Source organism: Ascaphus truei, chromosome 2 (genome assembly GCF_040206685.1).
Source record: "Ascaphus truei isolate aAscTru1 chromosome 2, aAscTru1.hap1, whole genome shotgun sequence".
In the NCBI taxonomy this organism is placed as follows: domain Eukaryota; kingdom Metazoa; phylum Chordata; class Amphibia; order Anura; family Ascaphidae; genus Ascaphus; species Ascaphus truei.
The window spans coordinates 22,436,948-22,457,462 of record NC_134484.1 but is presented as its reverse complement, the minus strand read 5'-3'; the positions used below and the strand labels follow the sequence as shown (position 1 = coordinate 22,457,462).

At 45.4% G+C, this 20,515-nt stretch overlaps 1 protein-coding gene across 1 annotated transcript in view; it reads right to left on the bottom strand.

Annotated features, from left to right (window-relative positions):
* The window catches only part of KCNK9 (potassium two pore domain channel subfamily K member 9), a 201,558-nt gene that overhangs the window by 29,227 nt on the left and 151,816 nt on the right, over positions 1–20,515 (bottom strand). The gene's annotated exons all lie outside the window — the stretch shown is intronic.

Here is a 20,515-nt window from a genome sequence, read left to right as displayed (position 1 = left end):
ATTATATTATCTTTGACAAAACCGCTCACCGCATTACCCAATTTGTTCGCTCTACTGGATAAATTTGGCAGAATCTCCGGATTTAAGATCAATCAATCAAAATCGGAGGCGCTGAGTCTAAATATCCCAAAGGCGACAGAGAAACTAATCGAGATAAATTTTCAGTTTAAATGGCAGACCAGAGCTATAAAATACTTGGGAATTTTTCTAACCAAACATAGCCATAATCTCTACCAGGAGAATTACCCGAGACTTATAAAAACCCTCATAAAGGAACTCAAAGACTGGTCTGCATATGGGATATCCTGGATTGGTAAAATCTTTTGCGTAAAAATGAACCTCCTCCCCAGGATACTATACTTGTTCCAAACTCTTCCGATACCCGTAGTAAGATCAGATATTATAGAACTGCAGAAAGCAGTCACAAACTTCATTTGGAAAAACAAAAAACCACGGGTAAAAAGGTCAATCATGCAAAGGCCTAAGGAAACTGGGGGACTGGCAGTGCCGTGCTTGATGGCTTACTACAAAGCGGCCCAACTATGCCAAATTACACAATGGCACGGGGTTCCGGAGTAAAGGCAATGGGTGGCACTGGAGAGAGAGGCTTGCGCCCCGCTGGAACTGAAAGACCTTATATGGTACCCTAAATCCAGACTAAAAGATCTCAAGAACCCGCTTCCCTCGGTGCTGAGCTCTCTCTCGGTCTGGGAGACGGTTAAACATAGTTACTCACTAACCTCAAAACACACCCTAATGACTCCCCTTTATGGAAATCCGGATTTTGCTCCGGGGTTAACCGACAGAAATTTCACACTCTGGCAAAAAGGGGGATTAAGCAGACTAAAGGACCTGGAGGGTAGAGACACAATCAAAACATTCGCTAATCTACAGTCAGAAACGGACATACCTAATACAGAATTTCTTAGATACCTCCAGGTCCGGGCATTCTATACCAAACACCCAAATAGACCACCCCTAACCAATTTTGAAAAGCTCTGTGATCGGGGAACCGATACACGGGGACTCATATCTGCTCTGTACAAAGTGGTGGCCAACACAGACTCCGGTGACGCACACAGACCAAGCTTCATGATACAATGGGAGACTGATCTGAATGGACCGCTAGAAGACAAAGACTGGGAAGCGATTTTTAAAGCTGCGGCTAGCAGTTCGATCTGTACGACGCTGAAGGAGAACTCATATAAAGTATTATTACGGTGGTACCTCACCCCAGTTAGACTGGCAAAATTTGTCGCGGGCGCTTCCCCGCTCTGTCCTAGGAAGTGCGGGGAACGGGGAGATCTGGTACACATGCTGTGGTCTTGTCCGCGAATCATTCCCGTTTGGACTCAAATTAGAGATTGGCTACAAAGGGTTTTCTTGGGCCTCAAAATTCGACTAGATCCTTGGGTTTTCCTACTAGGTAAGCCCACAGAACAGGTGTCTAGATCGGGAAACAAACTTATAGCACATTTTGCTACGGCAATGAGGTGCGAGACCGCAGCACTGTGGAATCAGGATGCAATTCCATCAATAGATAAAATTCGGAATAGAATCTGGTTCGCTTGCCAGATGGAAAAGTTGACAAGTCTAGTCAACGACACTGGCCCAAATTTCCAAAAAGTCTGGTCATTATGGCTTGCACAGACCGATATCCCAGGGATGAGCAATGCCGCCATCTGGCTTTGATAGTGGCAGGTGGGTTCTCCTTCGACGGCGGAACAGACATAAGAGAGATAGAACAATAGAGAACCTGACGGACAGGACCAGTTAAGGAGAAATATCCCTTTCCCTGATTATTAAACTAGGTGGGACGTTGGACGAGATAGTAAAGAACACACAGAAAAGAGCCAGGCCTACGGGAATACGCGGAAAAGTCTATACTCCACCCAGTCCCCTATGCCCTTTCCCCTAACCCCCCCTTACCACCCCCTTTCAAGTCTCCCCCCCCCATGTTTGTTTTGATGTTGTATGTCACAATGAAAAACAAGTGACATTACTGTGATACTGGTATGTACTATCATTGAAAAACCCAATAAAAGAAAGTTATAAAAAAAAAAAAAAAAAAAAAAAAAAGAATCTTTCCCAAAAATATTTTCTAAAACAGACGTTAGAAAATAACATTTGAAGAGAACATGCTTTTAAAGATATATGTTAAGAAAACAAGATATCTACAAAAGATATGAAAATAATGCAAGATGTTGAAACAACCTTTGAAAAATAGCTCTGTGCAAAAGCTCTATATCAAAACTTACTCTTTACACATGTTCCCTTTCTCTGTGATAGATTGTGGGTGCATATATTAGTCTCAATCGGGCGTGATGTCGGCTCTCTTGCATAATACACTCCCCACTGATTAATGTGGGCGGGACAACTGAGTGAGTAGCGTGACGTCACTTCCTGTTTTGATTTCTATATCAGGATAATGCAACACGAGTGAAAGCACTCTTTGACAAAGTCCCTGTGCGGACGAAACGCGTCAGAGCGCTGAGGGGGGACTCCTTCTCCCCTTTTTTATCAATGTTTGCCGGGAATCAATAAAGGCTTTTATATATTTTTTGCACAGTCCAGCCTTCTTGCCATTTTTTGTCCAAGCAGTGCCCGCTGATTACTTTCCTATGGAGAGGATATCCTGCTACTGTACACATTAGAATTCATTCATTTCTGCCACGGATACGAAACAGAATCCATGAAATTCAAACAAAGCATCTGCGATAAACACGAGTGCCTGGGGGTGATTGGCCACGTAGAATACAGCAGAGCACACGAAAACGGCTCAGTGAAATGTTCGAATAACGTCCGCTGCATCTGTAAGATTCAGCATTCCACACACTCCAACCAGTTCTCTGGGACCTGTGAAAAGCTGTTGTCCAGCCTAAATAAGTTATTCTCAAACAATTTATATTTAATAATATCAGAAAAATAATTTATCAATACATGTTTTATGTTGTAACCCATAATACCCTATTTCACAAACTAATGAAGGCTTCCGCTGCCTTCCTTTGCTTTTCTATATGTGTTGTAGGACTGTAATTATATCGGCTTGCCATTTGTAATGATAATAATAACAACTTCATATAGCAGTTTTCTCCCAATGGGACTCAAAGCAATACACAATTACAGTATAGTGCACAGTAAGCAGCATTGTACATAGAATTATTACGGACACTGTCCCTGCCCAGATGAGTTTACAATCTATGTTTTAGGGCCAGAGGCACAGGGAGACAAAGTGACTTGCCCAAGATCACAAGTTGGATGCTGGGATTGGAACGAAGTTGCCCTGCTCAAAACTCTGTGCTGTTGTCATGAGTCAGTGCCTTTTTTCCTCACTGAGCCGCTCCTTCTTGCATTTACTGTAGACTTTCCAGAAGTGTGTAATGTCACTGTTTTGTGTGTACTGACAGTGTTTTGAAATTCCATGTCATTGAAAAACTTGGGGCTACTTACACCACTATTCTTAAAAACAAAAAAACACACCAACTAATATACAGATCTCCTATTTTTTTATATTGCACATTAAATCACGCAGAAGAGGAATCATCATCACAGCACTGGAATTTTTCTATGGCAATATACAGTGCTGTTGTGCTTACTTATTAAGTACAATTACAGTAGAGGAAACACTAGACGACTGCTACAATTTTACATTTTATCAGCAGGTTGGATGAGTAGTGGGTCAAACAGCACCACTTAACATTCGCTTGACCTTGAACCACGGTTAATAACCCCTTTGCCTCTTACGATCATTTCGTAATATCCGTTCTTTATTCTTATATCTATTTATAGCGTCAACTTTCTAGGTGCTTCACTAGATTAACTCACTAATAATTGACCGTTTAAGGAAGTAAAGCTTTTAAAGGAATACCATTTCTTGTAATTATTATTAATGTACTGTAATGGCTCGTTTCAAGCCTATATCTGCTGAAAAGTTGACAAGAGCTAGAATTTCCCAGGGCTATTATGGTATTAACATTGGAAAGTGCAATTCCTCAGTTCTGACTTCCGGCTGTTAAAGCCTCCTTTCAAAAGCTTTTAAAGAAAGAGTTTGCCTAGTTATATAATTCTTCGCAAGGCCCATTGTACTAGACCTCTATTTATCAATGCTATTGTATCTACAGTCTGTTTAAAGTAAGAAAGGTTCAGGATAATTAGCAACAGTGTCAATGCTCTACAAGGTGACAAGGGAGTAATTTGCTACAATAAATAACACATTCGCTTGCCACTTTCTTTGTTTACAATGGTAGGATAACAAGGTATTAAAGAAAACAGTGGGTGGTTTATTTTAATAGATAAGGGGACATATTTTTCAAGAAGTGTACCCATGAGATACCTTCCATGCTGAAAGACACAACTGAATGGGTAATAAAGGGCCATATTTACTAAGTAGTCTAACTCCATAAGACGCCTTCCATGGTGGAAGATATCTTGCAGCCCAGAGCCATACCAGGCCATGATTGCTACATGTACGCTGTGCTGGAAGAAGTCGTATGGAGCCAAATGGCTTAGTAAATATGACCCAAGGTGTGGTGTAGGGCAGGGGTGCGCAAACCTCTCGAGCTGCGGCCCCCCTGCTGGGAGTCGCAGCGTTCGTGCCCCCCCACCCCCACCCCTCTCCTAGTGGGTCATGTAACTTAAAGTCATGTGATCCCGCCGCGTCATTTGACTCACGTTACCATGGCGATGCGTGATGTCACATGACACCACGTTGCCATTTAAATGAAATGCCGTGGGGAAGAGCGCGGGACCTCTGTAACCGCCGCACCTGCCCTAGAGATTCCCAGGGGGGGCGCGCCCCCCACTTTGCGCACGCTGGTGTAGGGAAGAGTTGTGGGATATTATTATTATTATTATAGTTTATTTGTAAAGCGCCAACATATTCCATAGCGCGGTACAATGAGGGTACCATCAATTACATAAGCAGAATGACATAGCAAGGAAGGACAAACAAGTGCAAACAGATACATAAGGAAAGGAGGGCCCTGCTCATCGTAAGAGCTTACAATCTAGAGGATAGGTTTCAGATATATCTCAAACAGGGTTTTTATGTTACCCAATAGAGCCATTAGGTTTACATTGTAATTTTAAATTGAAAATGTATTAGTATCCAGCAATTTGTACAATTTTATAGAAACGTTGGGTTGAATCAGAAATTGGATCGTACAGTATACATATCTTTGCTGGGAAGAGAAACATTGATTGTTAGGTGTTCTTCTGAAACACACACGCTTTTTGGTTTGATTCCATCTTCAACCTTGGGCTAATCACTTTGGGCCATATTAATACTTGAGTGGGCTGTAAGATACCCTGCGTCTTATCACTGCTTATTAAAGACCCTCTATCTCCAAGTGTCTCTTCTTTCACCAAGGAACAGATATTTGAGGATAAGTATTATGCTTCAATTCTCTGAATATACTCATTGTTCACTAGTAACACTATATAATATTAATGTAGTATATTAAATTATGACACAGTGTCCTTATTGTAGCGTATCGGTAATAGTATCAGCTTTCAGCAAACCTTAGGTAAAGTCCTCATTTATTATTGACTCATTCAATGACTGCCAACATGTAATTTGTCTAATTAAAAATCCCAATATTCAGGAAAAGTAAGTGGAAATTTGACATGGATTAGGGCATCCTGCAATAAATACATTAAACACCATATTTACTAAATTGTGCTAATTAGAATGGGTCATTAGGTTTTCTGTGGCTTACCGCCAATTAGTAAATCTTGGTCTCAACCTTACAAAGCATGAGTCCTGCAGGCCGCAAGAACCGACATACTGCCAGTTACATATGTAGCCAACAGGACATTCCCTGGAGCCTCTGGGGGGGAAATTCAATCTTCCGCGGCTCTGTGGTTTCTCCACTCGGGCGGGCCGCTGTCACGTCTTAGGAGTCATTTAGGTATTTTACAGTATACAACAAACACAATATTTCAAAGCTGTCTTTTCATTCCATGGCCCTTATTCAATATCGCCAGAGGTGGCATAATAAACATGCAACAATGCACTGAATTCCATTTAAGTGTTCCATCTATTAGACTCCACCTTCTGTAGATGGTAAAAACGTTGCTAAAAGATACAGCTTTAAACCATAGATTCCATTCAAAGCAGTAGGATTTTCCTTAAAAATATAAAGCTGTTTTGAACCAGCCTGGTTTCTGCTCTGCTGAGCAGTTCCCTGGAGGTGTAGGGACCCTCCCTTCAGGACAGAGCCACTACCAATTCTCCAATTAGCATAAAGGTATAATACACATCAATATCAGCCTACACATCACCATCCACTGAAGAGTGCATGAGTGGTTATGGCTGACACATGTGTGTACGTTTTAATATTTTACACTAGGGTATTTGTGCACCCACAGTTCACCTTTACAATAAGGTAACTCTGATACTGGCTTTGGCCAGCTTTTAATTGCACTAAATCACAAAAGCATTTGTTTCGTTTATTTAACCCCTTCATGGCATTTTCACACATTTCACAAAGTTTAGTCCACAGGAGAATAAGAAATTACATATATTCCGGCAGGTTTAGATCATGTTTTTATTTAAAAAATGCAACCAAATGACTCCATTGTTACACAGACGTAGGTTCTAAATGTAAATATGGCACTAGTATATGCACTAGTATATTATAGCCCAAATTGGGAGGAGTGCAGGACCTCACCTTTGGTATTGAACCAATGATGACGTAATTTTCCAGTAGAGACATTCACTGAATGATCCCCTTAGTGACCAGCAATCCAATGAAAGGTTCACACCCCAGAATCAAAGAAGTCTAGCGCCTTAAAAAATCCATAAGACATTCGGGGGGGGGGGGGGGGGGGGAGAGATCAGAAAGTCATTGCACTCTGTAAGCAAGTTACAAAATCAAATAAATATTTTTTTATACAAAATGTAGAAAAATTCCCTCAGCAGGATTTTGTTTACATACGAACATTATTTTTAAAATATATATCATTTACACAGATAATGGAACTCCCACGTGTGCCCCAAATTCCTAAGCTTCATGGTAGGTTACAGCATGAACAGGAAACCAAATAAATTTCCAAACAGGAAATAAAGTGCTCAGTGCCGGCGTATCTCCATACAGAGCTTAATGCACGCTCTGACGCATGGGGTGGCCAACTCCAGTCCTCACGGGCTACCAACAGGTCAGGTTTTTGACCGTGCCATTGATTGAGCCACCTGTGATGAAGCAGGGATATCCTTAAAACCTGACCTGTTAGGAGCCCTTGAGGACTGGAGATGGCCAGCCCTGTTCTGACTCCTATTTTCTAGAGGAGAGTATTCACAGCTACAATGCAAGAGTATAATAACCCCACCTAGCCCATAAATAGACAGCATGTACAGTATGACCCTTTCCCTTCTATCAGCATTCAAGTTTAACAGGCAAACGTGGGGTACAGAAACTGCACAAGATGTATCAAAGAAGAAAATCAAATCCATTTGAATGGGACTTTTTTTCTTTGATACATACTGTATAATGAAGATATTTTGCACTAGAATTGCATTATTTTTGCCTTGATACACATCCCTATGCAAATACTTTGCAGATGAAATGCCCCTGTCACGTGTGTGCCAGTTTTGCCATTCTCTTCATACTGCAGCTATAACATGATATAATGTCTCTGCTATGACAGAAACCTTGACATCTTTTTCCAAACACAGATGTAAGAATTGAAAATCATATCAGCTACAGTATATCTCCATCAGTCATTACATTTGTGCATCACACCCGGGGCTTTATCTGATCAATGGACAGGTTCGGCAGATAAAGGTTCCGATGGCTACCTGGGTTCTCAAACAGTGCAGCATTTTTGGTGTTCCCTTATTGAAACTATGTATTAGTGTTTGTTAATACTAATGCTAATATAGAATGTGTCGTTTAAAAGGGTGGCTGCTTGTAATATACATTCGGCCCTCTAATTTCTATGATGGCTGCCCGTATATAGAACAAGAGAAAGGTATAGATGTTATTAACCCCTTCAGTGCTGAAGGTGTCTCCCGTTCATAGCAGAGCAATGTCACAGAGGATGCTTTTCCAGTTAGATGGAGCACTTAATATTTAGCTGTTACTTTCACACTTATTCACGTGTTGTTGATGTAATCAGTTGCGCTATTCCATACGCAAGACTGTAAACCTACCCCTGTTAAAACAAATAAATCATTTGGTTGTATTAAAGATAAGTAATATTGATCTGCTTTGTTAATAACAATATAATCTGCTACAGTTAATATTTAGATGCACCGATAAATGTTTTTTTTATTATGGGTTCATCTTTCTTCGAGTGCTTTTCATAGACACATTATGAATTTGGTAGCATTGTGACGTCTTTATACTGCATTAATGTTCCGAACATGCTCAGTATGATTAATGACACGTCATTTAGCTTAGTTACAAACGATAGGAAACAAACTCTTGCCTCTAAGCATATTTCCTGACAATTCATAATTGCAGTATGAATGCAACACACAATACTTATTCTGTATTCAAGTTGAGAATTGTAATATACCGTTAAAACGGTAAGTACTGTACGTATCAACTGAATAATCCTAAAACAATAATTTTCCATACACTGGGGCAATTGATTTTAAGACATTAGTGCTGCTTCTTATATGAAGACCAAATAGAACTGTGGGTAGAAGAAGTTTCTGAATGAGTTGTGGACACAACTTTTTCAGGTAGCTTCGGTAAGATCACTGCCATATCGATCGGATTGACATGTTACTACTACATGATACAGTACTACAAAATGAGTGTGAATCGGCACCAGAGACCCCCAGATTCAATCCGATGTAGTAAAGATACGTTGATACGCACATCACGATTCCAGTCTCGCAGGCCTTTAGGTAGCGAGATCAGAATGTGGCAGGTTTAAGCCGCGATGTGCATATCAAAGCTACCTGAATAGCAGTTACTGGCAGCAAAAAATGCGACTTTGGACAGCTATCGCTGGGTTGGTCTGAGCGGGAGCGCTATCGATTGGTAAGAAGCTGTTTTAAAGCGGGGATGACATGTTATCGGAGCTCTCTGAATAGCTACACATGCAAACTCGCTTAAAGTGCTCTTACCAGTCGATAAGTCACTTATCGACGTTTACTGAATAGGCCCCAATTGCTCATAATAACTAAATTGTACTATTCCAAAAGACCCCTGCGCTTCTGGAAGACAATTTATGGCCCATACAAGTAAATGGTAAGATGTCTACGGGCACCAGAAGTTGGCTTAGGAAATCACACATCTTAGTAAAATATCTGTTACTATCTTGGTACCCTATCCGTTTTAAATTGTAAATGTCTTCTTACACTTTTTCACAATACTTATTTGTATGCAGTGTATACATCCCATAAGGTACACTAAAACACTATTAACTTATAAAAGGTACACCTACTTTTTTGTGCACTTAAAAATATTTTGAGACGTTCATCTCATTTTCTAGTATACAGTATGCTGGGGTACAGTAAAAAGATAGAGACAGCCCTATAACTATAATCAACAGTTCAACACATGTAACTCGGACAGAAGAGAGATCTTGAATTGCCTGTGCAGCCCTTGGAATTGTAAGTAGGACAGGCTTGTGTTGATCACTGTTGGACTCATCTTCAGGAGATTAAAATATCAATTAGTGAGCAGTGAAAACAAGACACCTACTGTACAGTGTGGTGAAGAAGTCTTTAGAAAAAATGCACAGGGCGTACTGTGTTTTTAAAATAAATTGCTTGGTACTTGTGTGCACTTTCATGAATCTTTTTGGCACTTAAATGTCTCAGAACCAGAGTACTAATCAGTAAACACATTTCAATTACTCACTTATATTGTTTGCGCGTCACTGAACCAGTAACACCTGTTAGCAAATATTAAATAGTTGTAACAAAATATTGAAATCAAATTAAAATGCCTTTTCTAGCAAGACATGATGCTTTAAGCTTTATAAGGTGAGCAATGAGTTTGATTAAAAGTATGTGATACCAAAAGTGACCCCCTGTACAAGAGCCCCAAGCTCTCTAACAATCTACTTTAGATCAAGGGATCAATCAGTCAGCAGCAGGCAAAAAGAAAGAGCACGGAATGCTGACATAGCTGTAATACATCGAACAAAATGTACAGTGCCCTTCAATGCTGGTCATTTAGTTTGGCTAAACGGTGTGTAGATACAAAGATGTTTATAGAAGGCAGCTGTTCTTCTATGGATGGATTAACATGGTTCCACAATAGAATACAGTCTAACCCCTACCAACCTAGAGTGGTCTGATCGTATTCATTTACTAAGTATTTTCCATCCTTGTGCCCTTTGCCTGGCAGTCACATTTTACAATCTGCCAAATGTATGTATGTATGTATGTATATCGTTATTTATATAGCATCCACAACTCCTCTCAGCACTTTACAAATAGACAATAGACAAATAGAGAATGATATTACAGTAAGTGCAACAAACAAAATCAGACGATATTAAAAGAAATTTCTGCCCCGGAGACCTTACAATCTAAGTAGTATTGTGGGAGACTTACTGAGTGTGAGGGCGTGCCACCGGTAAGGGGCAGTGGAGAAAAAAGTTTTAAGGCGAGAGACAGCAGTACAGTTGGAAGGGGTGCAAAGGAGACAGTTATGGGTAGAGCGCAGGAGACAAGCAAGGGCCCAACAAGAGATCAAATCTATTACATCTAGCCAAAAAATTAGAATCAGAGTAAACAATCATTACAATGAAGGACGTATGCTGTCTTCCAAGAACATTTATGTATTTTTAAGGCTCAATAAGAGTGCATATCAAGTTTTCACAAGTATGACTACTAGAGCAAAAGTAATCTGGAATCCCAAATTACTTTAATCTCACTGCGGTCATCTTAAAGAAAGGATGGCCAACATGAAGGCAACATGTACTTCCTTACCTGTCTCATCCTACACACCCTCATATGTTTGATACATACAAATTGGTATACTTTATTTGCTAGTCGGGTGGGATAGAGGAGCTTCCACCCAAGTGATACCACAAAGGCAAAATAACACGTACTGTACAATTTACTATCAATGAAATATGTGTATTTATAGATTCATTTGTATATACTTATATACACACAAAATAGAAATGGTATTAAATCCCCCCCAACCCACTGATCATTAGCAGATTAAATTACCCGGTTGCAAAAACACCTAGTGACTCCCCTGTCAGCCAGACTTACTTATTCTAGTGACATCCAATCTATAACACAGCACATTAACAAAAACAAATAAATAATGCTGACACCTTGCTTGTGCAGTGCCTATTATTATAACCGTGTAATACTTGCCTTTTGTAAGACGTTATGAGGATATGTAACAGTGCCCAGGACATACTTGAAAATGAGAGGTAACTCTCAATGTATTACCTCCTGGTAAAATATTTTATAAATAAATAATGCATACATAAAACATGCCTTTTTGGGATTCCCATTTGCAACCCTATTGTTATTAGGTCACCTAGAGAAAGTGTGTACAGAGAAAAGAGGAGAGGTCCCAGGACAGAGCCCTGGGGTACCCCCACAGAGAGATCGATAGAGGAGGAGGTGTTAGCAGAAGAGACACAAAGTACGATGGGAGAGGTAGGAGGAGATCCAGGATAGAGCTTTGTTATGAATACCAAGAGTATGGAGAATGTGAAGGAGAAGAGGGGGGTCCATATTATCAAATGCTGCAGATAGATCGAGTAATATGAGCAGAATGTAATGACCTCTGTCTTTGGCAGCATGGAGGTCATTAGTTATTTTAGTGAGGGCTGTTTCCGTGGAGTGAGCAGAATGGAAGCCAGATTGTAGAGGGTCTGGGAGAGAAGAGGTGTTGAGAAAATGGAGCAAGCGAGAGAATACAAGATGTTCAAGGAGTCTAGAGGCAAAAGGCAGGAGGGAGACAGGATGATAGTTAGAAAGACAAGTAGGGTCAAGCTTGCTGTTTTTGAGTAATGGTATAATTGTTGCATGTTTGAAGGAGGAGGGAAAGGTACCACAGTGGAGGGTGGAGTTAAAAATGTGTGTGAGCGTAGGGATTATAGTAGGAGCAAGAGGTTTTAGGAGATGGGAAGGAATGGGGTCAAGAAGGCAAGTGGTAGAGGGAAAAAAGGAGATCAACAGTGACACATCCTCCTCTGAGACAGCGGAAAAAGAGTCAAGGAAGGCAGGAGTCGAGTTAGGAAGTGGTGTAGGATGGGGGGAGGAAACAGAGGGGATGTTCTGACGTATGGATTCCACCAGGAGATGGAGGAAGAAAAAGATGCAGCTGAGGGTGGTCTGAGTAGAGAGTCAAAGACAGAGAAGAGTTGGCGTGGGTTACATAGTTACATAGTTACATAGTAGATGAGGTTGAAAAAAGACATAGGTCCATCAAGTACAACCTATGCTAAATTTACACAACAGATACTTTATCCTATATCTATACTTACTTATTGATCCAGAGGAAGGCAAACAAAAAACCCCAGTGTCATATCATCCAATGATATCTCATAAGGGGAAAAATAAATTCTTTCCTGACTCCAAGAATTGGCAATCAGATTAATCCCTGGATCAACATCCTTCCCATGTATACAGCTGAACCCCCTTATAACGCTGTGCTTGGGGTCAAGAATCACATCGCGCTTTAAGCAGATCGCGTTAGAAATAACGTACAATTGTATGCATTGTACAATAAAGTATTTAAGATACCAATAATTGTGTTGTAAAGCATTTAGAAATACAAAAATTGGGAGCCACGCTTGCATCGTGTTATAAGCGGATTCGCGCTGTAACGGATCACGTTATAACAGGGTTGAGCTGTACTTATTTGGTATATCCCTGTATACCTTTCCCATCTAAAAAGATGTCCAACCTTTTTTTGAACAAATCTATTGTATCTGCCATCACAGTCTCCATGGGTAATGAAATCCACATTTTAACTGGCATTACTGTAAAGAACCCTTTCCTTTGTTGCTGGTGAAATTTCCTTTCCTCCAACCTTAAGGGATGGCCTAGAGTCCTTTGTACTGCCCGTGGGATGAATAGTTCTTTTGAAAGCTCCTTGTATTGTCCCTGAATATATTTGTATATAGTTATCATATCCCCTCTTAGACGCCTCTTTTCTAATGTAAATAAATCTAATTTAGCTAGCCTCTCCTCATAAGTTAGATTGTCCATCCCCTTTATTATTTTGGTGGCTCTTCTCTGCACTCTCTCTAGTTCCATAATGTCTTTTCTTAAGATTGGTGCGCAAAATTGTCAATTGGGTTAGAGTTGTGCATATTGATTAGTGAAGAAAAGTAGGTTTCTTTAGACTGAGAGAGATTAGAGTTGAACAGGATAGCATCAATTTTTAGTGAAGGAAGTTTGCGAGAGTGTGAGATTTCCTTCAGAGGCTTTCAGAGGAATGAGTGGAGGAACGCAGCATGCGCGTGTGGGAATTTAGCCAGAGTCTGGGGTTAGAAGGGTGAGGACGTCAGACAGAAAGCGGGCATGTAAATCAAGAGAGGAGGATAAGGCAGAGTTGTAGTTCCTGACCTGGTTGTCAGGGTCTGGAGCAGAACTGAGAGAGGAGCGGGAGGCACGTAAAGTGGAATCAAAAGCTGGTAGGTTAATAGAGCGCAGGTTTCTGCAGAAATTAGGGGTAGATGGAGGTGGAGAAGGGGAAAAGCGAGAGAGAGAAAATGAGATGAGGTGATGGTCAGTGAGAGGAAATTGAGAAATCAGAGAGAGAAAAGTGTTTAGTAAAAACCAGGTCTAGGTAGTGGCCATCCTTGTGGGTGCTGGCTGAAGTCCACTGTTGAAGGCCAAAAGAAGAAGTTAGAGAGAAAACAGGAACCCCAAGGGAGTGAGGGGTAATCAATGTGGCAGTTGAAGTCCCCAAGGATAACAGGAGAGAAAGAGAGAGGAGAGAAAGAAAGAGAGCCAGGATTCAAAGTGAAAGAGAAAGGCAGAAGGGGGATGAGTAGAGGTAGGAGGGCGATAGATGACTGCCATGTGGACAGGGAGAGGAGAGAAGATCTGGACAGTGTGAGCCTCAAAGGAGGGAAAAGCAAGCGAGGGACCAATAGGAAGCCTATGGTAACAGCAGATAGAGGAGAGGAGGAGTCCCACGCCTCCAACCCTGCCATCACAGCACAGAGTGTGGGAGAAAGAAAGGCCACCATAAGAGAGGGAAGCTTACAGCGCAGAGTCAGACTGAGTGAGCCAAGTCTCAGTTATAGCAGAGCAGAGAGTGAGAGAGAAAGAAGTCATGCATAGAGAGGAACTTGTGAGAGAGGGAGCGAGCATTCCAAAGGGCAAAGAGAAAGGGAGAGAGGAGGGAGGGTGGCAGGGGATGGGTATGAGGTTGGAGGGGTTGCCCTATGCTATCTTCAAACACTGCAGATGCAGCTTCACGCAATAGACTAAATGTTCCTTTGAGGCATCATTTGTATGCCAGTGTAGCCAGGTCATCTTTTTCCCCCTGCGACCCCCCCGGGCGCCTCCGTGGCCACGGACGCTGTCGGGTACTGCCAGCGGCAAGAGGCAGACCCGACGGCCATTCCGGAGGGTGGGGGCCAAGCAGGGAGCAGCGCGGCTTCTCCTGCCTGTGGCCGGTTGCCAGGGACGCGATCGGGCCGTTGCTAAGGCCGCGATCGCATCTCTAAGGTCCCGGCGGCCGCAGAGCAGGGCGCCGCCATTGCGCTTCAAGTCGCGCATGCGCAGTGATCGCGCGAGGGCAGGAGAGCCCCAGATAGGTCGCGCATGCGCAGATAGGGGTAGGGAGCTAAGGCAGCTCTTAGGAGGTCGCGCGAGAGTAGGGAAGCATAGGGAGAGATTGCGGCGGCCATTAGGAGTTAGTGTAGGCAGAGGGGAGGAGCGCACGCGGCCCCAATGTTATTGTAAGGGCCTCGGGACTACAATTCCCATGAGGCATAGCGAGGCAGGCACCAGGTGCCTGATAGGAGCCAATAGGGCTGCAGGACTGCCCTGGAGGGAGATAGATACATTTGGCGGGCTGGAGCTGCGTGGCAGTCAGGAAGAAGCAGGGCAAGGAGACAGACAGAGGAAGGAGGTAGGGTGCAGGAGCCGGAGACTCCCTGCACTAAGGCCCTAGTTAACCCTGTATTACCCCAGGTTAGGGAGTGTTGCCAGGGATAGTCCTAGAGAGGTTCCCTGTCACTCATGGTAGTCAGAGCTGGGGGATAGCAAGGGATAAGGGGTTTGAGGTTAGTCTGCAGAGCGTTGCGGCAGGCGTTTAGGTGAGTTAGTGGCACGAGACAGCTGGGGGGTTCATAGCGGTAACCAGTCCGGGGAGCCATAGCCCAGGGTCCGTGTTGCGAGTGGCGAGGCCACTGGGGGGGTTTCATAGCGGTAACCAATCCGGGGAGCCATAGCCCAGGGCGGCGTTGCGCGTAGTACGAGGCAACTGGGGGGGCTTCATAGCGGTAACCAGTCCGGGGATCCATGGCCCAGGGCCCGTATTATGAGTAGGGTGGGTACAAGACCTACCTATATAGGATAGGCAACCCCGAAGGCCCTAGGAGATTGACCCTTAAGCCACCATAGGTTGCTGTATTTATAGGGACGGCCTATAGTGCAGAACGTGTCCCTTAGGTAGGTAGGGACACAGAGAAATATCGTTGTTCCCGGGAAGCGGTGGGACCCTCGTTGGGGTCCCCGGCGGAAGTACCTGAATAAGGATCAGACGGACGTCTGACCCTTTGAGAAGTGTGTTGCGGGCCCGAGCATCGGAGTGCTCGGAAGGTATTTCTACACATGTGCACCAACAGGCCTAATAGATAACTTAGTGACTGCGCAGTCACCCACGACCTCCGTAGGAGTACGGGACATGTGGGTGGGGGATTACAGGACACTGGGTGGGAACGTCAGACATTGGGCCTGAGATGCATAAGGTTATGTAATGTGTTATATGTTCATAGTAAAGCCCTTAGTATATATATATAATCACTGTGTGTGTATTTTCTTATTGGGTTCCTATGTAGGGTCATTCTACATTTCCATAGAATCCTACATAGGTGGAGGCGCTGAACCAAGAAGATCCGTTCCAGAGGATTCACCCCAGGCTCTCATTAGCGGAGGCTCAGACCTCCTGTGAGCCTGCAGGTATACGCACCACACCGGTAACACTACATGTTCTACTCACCCACACTATATATGAGATTGGGTGGGGTGGAATACCCGTTACATTTGGAGGCGCTGCTGAGATAGACCTGGGGTGCCCTGTTCCATTTTTTTTTCAAATTGTCCAATTCCCATTTTTCACCATGTGGGCGCTCTCCAGACAGGAGGTCTCCACCTGGGCCTCGAAGCTTAGTGCAACTCCTAACCACATGGTTGCCGTGGGGGCAGTCCCTGCTGGCGTGTCTCTGCTGGACGTTCAGGCGCAGGTTCGGAAGCTCCCTGGCCTGGATTGTACATGGGTCAGAGGACGAAGGTATGATATCACCTGGCAGTGGAGTACTATACTGATGTATGTAGACCATGCCATAAGCGAGGAAGATGGTCCTCAATTCTTGAGTCTGTCCGAGGGTCCGAACGAGGGGTGCCCCTTTATTTACCCTGAATCGGCCGTTCCTGCATGCAACGAGAGCCCTAATGTAGTTAGCAGAACTGTGATCAAAATGGAGGCTCCTGTAGCAAGGGAGGCTAATAGTGAGTCCCACCTAACATGGCGGCTCCCGCCAACTCAAAATGACACACGTGCTTCTGACTGCCAGGCTGCTCAGAAAAGGGTTGCAGAAAACCCTCCTGGACTGGCGGGAAAACCAGAGCCCCGCCCCCGTAATGTGAGTGACTCAGTGCAGAGCCAGAGCCACTCAGTGATAGAGCACACCCCTCCTTTAAATTCCACCAGGGGGAGTGAGCACAGTGAACAGCCATTAGACCCTTCTGTTCACCAGGAGGAGGAGGGCATTGTCGTAGACATAGAATATTTTATTTCTGAGCAGGAAACCGAGATAGACTGTCAAGGGATACACCCTAGTGTGTATGTGGCCTGGCGCGCGCCAGGAGTAGATTCTCTTCTCTTCATATGCTCCTGCCTGCAAGAAGCCCACGCTCAGGGAGCCAACGTGGCTCAAGGACCCCTCGACTTCAGTACCGTCGAGGTGGAAGGAGAAATGGGCATACAGTGTTTTAGCCCCACTTGTGACTGTTCTAGAGAGACATTGACATGGTGGTCCTACTGTGAATGTTGCGGTGTGCGGTTATTGAAGTCTATTGTACCCCAGCCTACAGAGCCAGCTAAGGAGCCAAGTGAACCCTTGGCGGAGAAGAGCGCGACTGCAGTGGAGGTACCGGAGCACACCAGCTTCGTACCCACAACCACTGGCTGTATTACAGAAGGATCTGGTGACTACCTTGCAGAGGATACAGAGTCTGCTGTGGGTCCGTGTACCCTGGAAAAGGTGTATCCCGATGTTGCGGACCCTGCTGTGGGCCCGTGTGCCCTACAATGGTCAGTCCGACCTACTACAGAGGTACCATCGGTCCTAGGCATGGGACCAGTACCAACAGACGACCAGGGTGAGTCAACTGCCCCAGGGGTGTCGGGGGTGAGACTCCAGGTGACCGCGGAGCACGATGGCTCCTTAAGTCTGGTCGCCCGGGCGAAGGGCTCCCCTCTGCATCGCGTCCTGGTGGAGGTGTCCTCATTAGAAGGTAGCTGTCCAGAGATGAGAGTGGACCAGTATCTACCGTCGATCCTTCCGGAAGAAGGGAAGCCCATCGTCAGCCAGCAGAATGGTAAGGAACCCTCTTGTTCCCCACCGACTCCGATGGAGGTGGCCGTGGAGAAGGCCCAAGCTACGGTTCCTGAGCGGAGTGTGAGCCCGTGTGCTCCGACGCAAGTGGTCCCAGGACTGGGATCCAACGCTACCGAGTTTTCAGCGCATAAGTGGACTGCTCCAGAAGGGCCGGGGGCAGGTCCCGATACCACCAAGGTGGGAACTGACAGCGTCCCCGAGGACCTGTTGGCCACCGTGAATCACCGCAGGGGTAAGGTGTCTACTTTTTCCCCCCTGCCAGGTGAAACCGAGACATTGTTCAGTGCTCGCTTCTCAGTGGAAGCCTCGCAAACTTATGTGGACAAGGACTGTGTAAAGGAAGATCCAGGGAGACTGGCCTCCTTTAAGCCCAGAAAGGAGCGTGCCATTCGCCAGGTGGTGGACCGCGGGAAAGGTCCTGGCCTCCTGGTCTACCGCATCCCTGCCGCGGATGACCGGGTAAAGGCCAATTCAGAGACACTGTGCTACTCCTTCCACCAGGGGGAGGAAGTAGCGAAGAGCCAGTAGCTGTCGCTTTAGGGTGTACTCTCCGAGAGATTCACCCCGGGGAGGCTCACGGACGCAAAAGTGAGGTACCCCCATCTGATCAGTTAGGGGCACCCCACAAATGGTCTCAGCAAGCAGCTGATACTCAGCTGGCCTCGGGTAATAATGGGTGTGATGTGTCCGGTTTCATGGATGTTGCAGCCGATCTGTTAAGTGTACGGGTTATGCCATGTCATTTTTCACTGTGTAAAATTGTGCCATGTGATGCCGTTCCCCAAGCGAGGGCGTTGGGTTTTTCACCAGGGGGAGAGTGTAGCCAGGTCATCTTTTTCCCCCTGTGACCCCCCCGGGCGCCTCCGTGGCCACGGACGCTGTCGGGTACTGCCAGCGGCAAGAGGCAGACCCGACGGCCATTCCGGAGGGTGGGGGCCAAGCAGGGAGCAGCGCGGCTTCTCCTGCCTGTGGCCGGTTGCCAGGGACGCGATCGGGCCGTTGCTAAGGCCGCGATCGCATCTCTAAGGTCCCGGCGGCCGCAGAGCAGGGCGCCGCCATTGCGCTTCAAGTCGCGCATGCGCAGTGATCGCGCGAGGGCAGGAGAGCCCCAGATAGGTCGCGCATGCGCAGATAGGGGTAGGGAGCTAAGGCAGCTCTTAGGAGGTCGCGCAAGAGTAGGGAAGCATAGGGAGAGATTGCGGCGGCCATTAGGAGTTAGTGTAGGCAGAGGGGAGGAGCGCACGCGGCCCCAATGTTATTGTAAGGGCCTCGGGACTACAATTCCCATGAGGCATAGCGAGGCAGGCACCAGGTGCCTGATAGGAGCCAATAGGGCTGCAGGACTGCCCTGGAGGGAGATAGATACATTTGGCGGGCTGGAGCTGCGTGGCAGTCAGGAAGAAGCAGGGCAAGGAGACAGACAGAGGAAGGAGGTAGGGTGCAGGAGCCGGAGACTCCCTGCACTAAGGCCCTAGTTAACCCTGTATTACCCCAGGTTAGGGAGTGTTGCCAGGGATAGTCCTAGAGAGGTTCCCTGTCACTCATGGTAGTCAGAGCTGGGGGATAGCAAGGGATAAGGGGTTTGAGGTTAGTCTGCAGAGCGTTGCGGCAGGCGTTTAGGTGAGTTAGTGGCACGAGACAGCTGGGGGGTTCATAGCGGTAACCAGTCCGGGGAGCCATAGCCCAGGGTCCGTGTTGCGAGTGGCGAGGCCACTGGGGGGGTTTCATAGCGGTAACCAATCTGGGGAGCCATAGCCCAGGGCGGCGTTGCGCGTAGTACGAGGCAACTGGGGGGGCTTCATAGCGGTAACCAGTCCGGGGATCCATGGCCCAGGGCCCGTATTATGAGTAGGGTGGGTACAAGACCTACCTATATAGGATAGGCAACCCCGAAGGCCCTAGGAGATTGACCCTTAAGCCACCATAGGTTGCTGTATTTATAGGGACGGCCTATAGTGCAGAACGTGTCCCTTAGGTAGGTAGGGACACAGAGAAATATCGTTGTTCCCGGGAAGCGGTGGGACCCTCGTTGGGGTCCCCGGCGGAAGTACCTGAATAAGGATCAGACGGACGTCTGACCCTTTGAGAAGTGTGTTGCCGGCCCGAGCATCGGAGTGCTCGGAAGGTATTTCTACACATGTGCACCAACAGGCCTAATAGATAACTTAGTGACTGCGCAGTCACCCACGACCTCCGTAGGAGTACGGGACATGTGGGTGGGGGATTACAGGACACTGGGTGGGAACGTCAGACATTGGGCCTGAGATGCATAAGGTTATGTAATGTGTTATATGTTCATAGTAAAGCCCTTAGTATATATATAATCACTGTGTGTGTATTTTCTTATTGGGTTCCTATGTAGGGTCATTCTACATTTCCATAGAATCCTACATAGGTGGAGGCGCTGAACCAAGAAGATCCGTTCCAGAGGATTCACCCAAGGCTCTCATTAGCGGAGGCTCAGACCTCCTGTGAGCCTGCAGGTATACGCACCACACCGGTAACACTACATGTTCTACTCACCCACACTATATATGAGATTGGGTGGGGTGGAATACCCGTTACACCTACAACTATAACTAAAACATCTGCACTGTTCACCCTGTTTCATGATAAACATATTGGAACATTAGTATTGTAAATACTACTGGCTTGTTTCTAAACTGCATTATACAGGAAAGAGTTTCACACATTTTTAGTCAATGATACTGTATACTCTTAATGGTTTGAATTAAAAAAGTTAAAACTTAAAAAGTTTCCCAAGCGTGCATCTAAA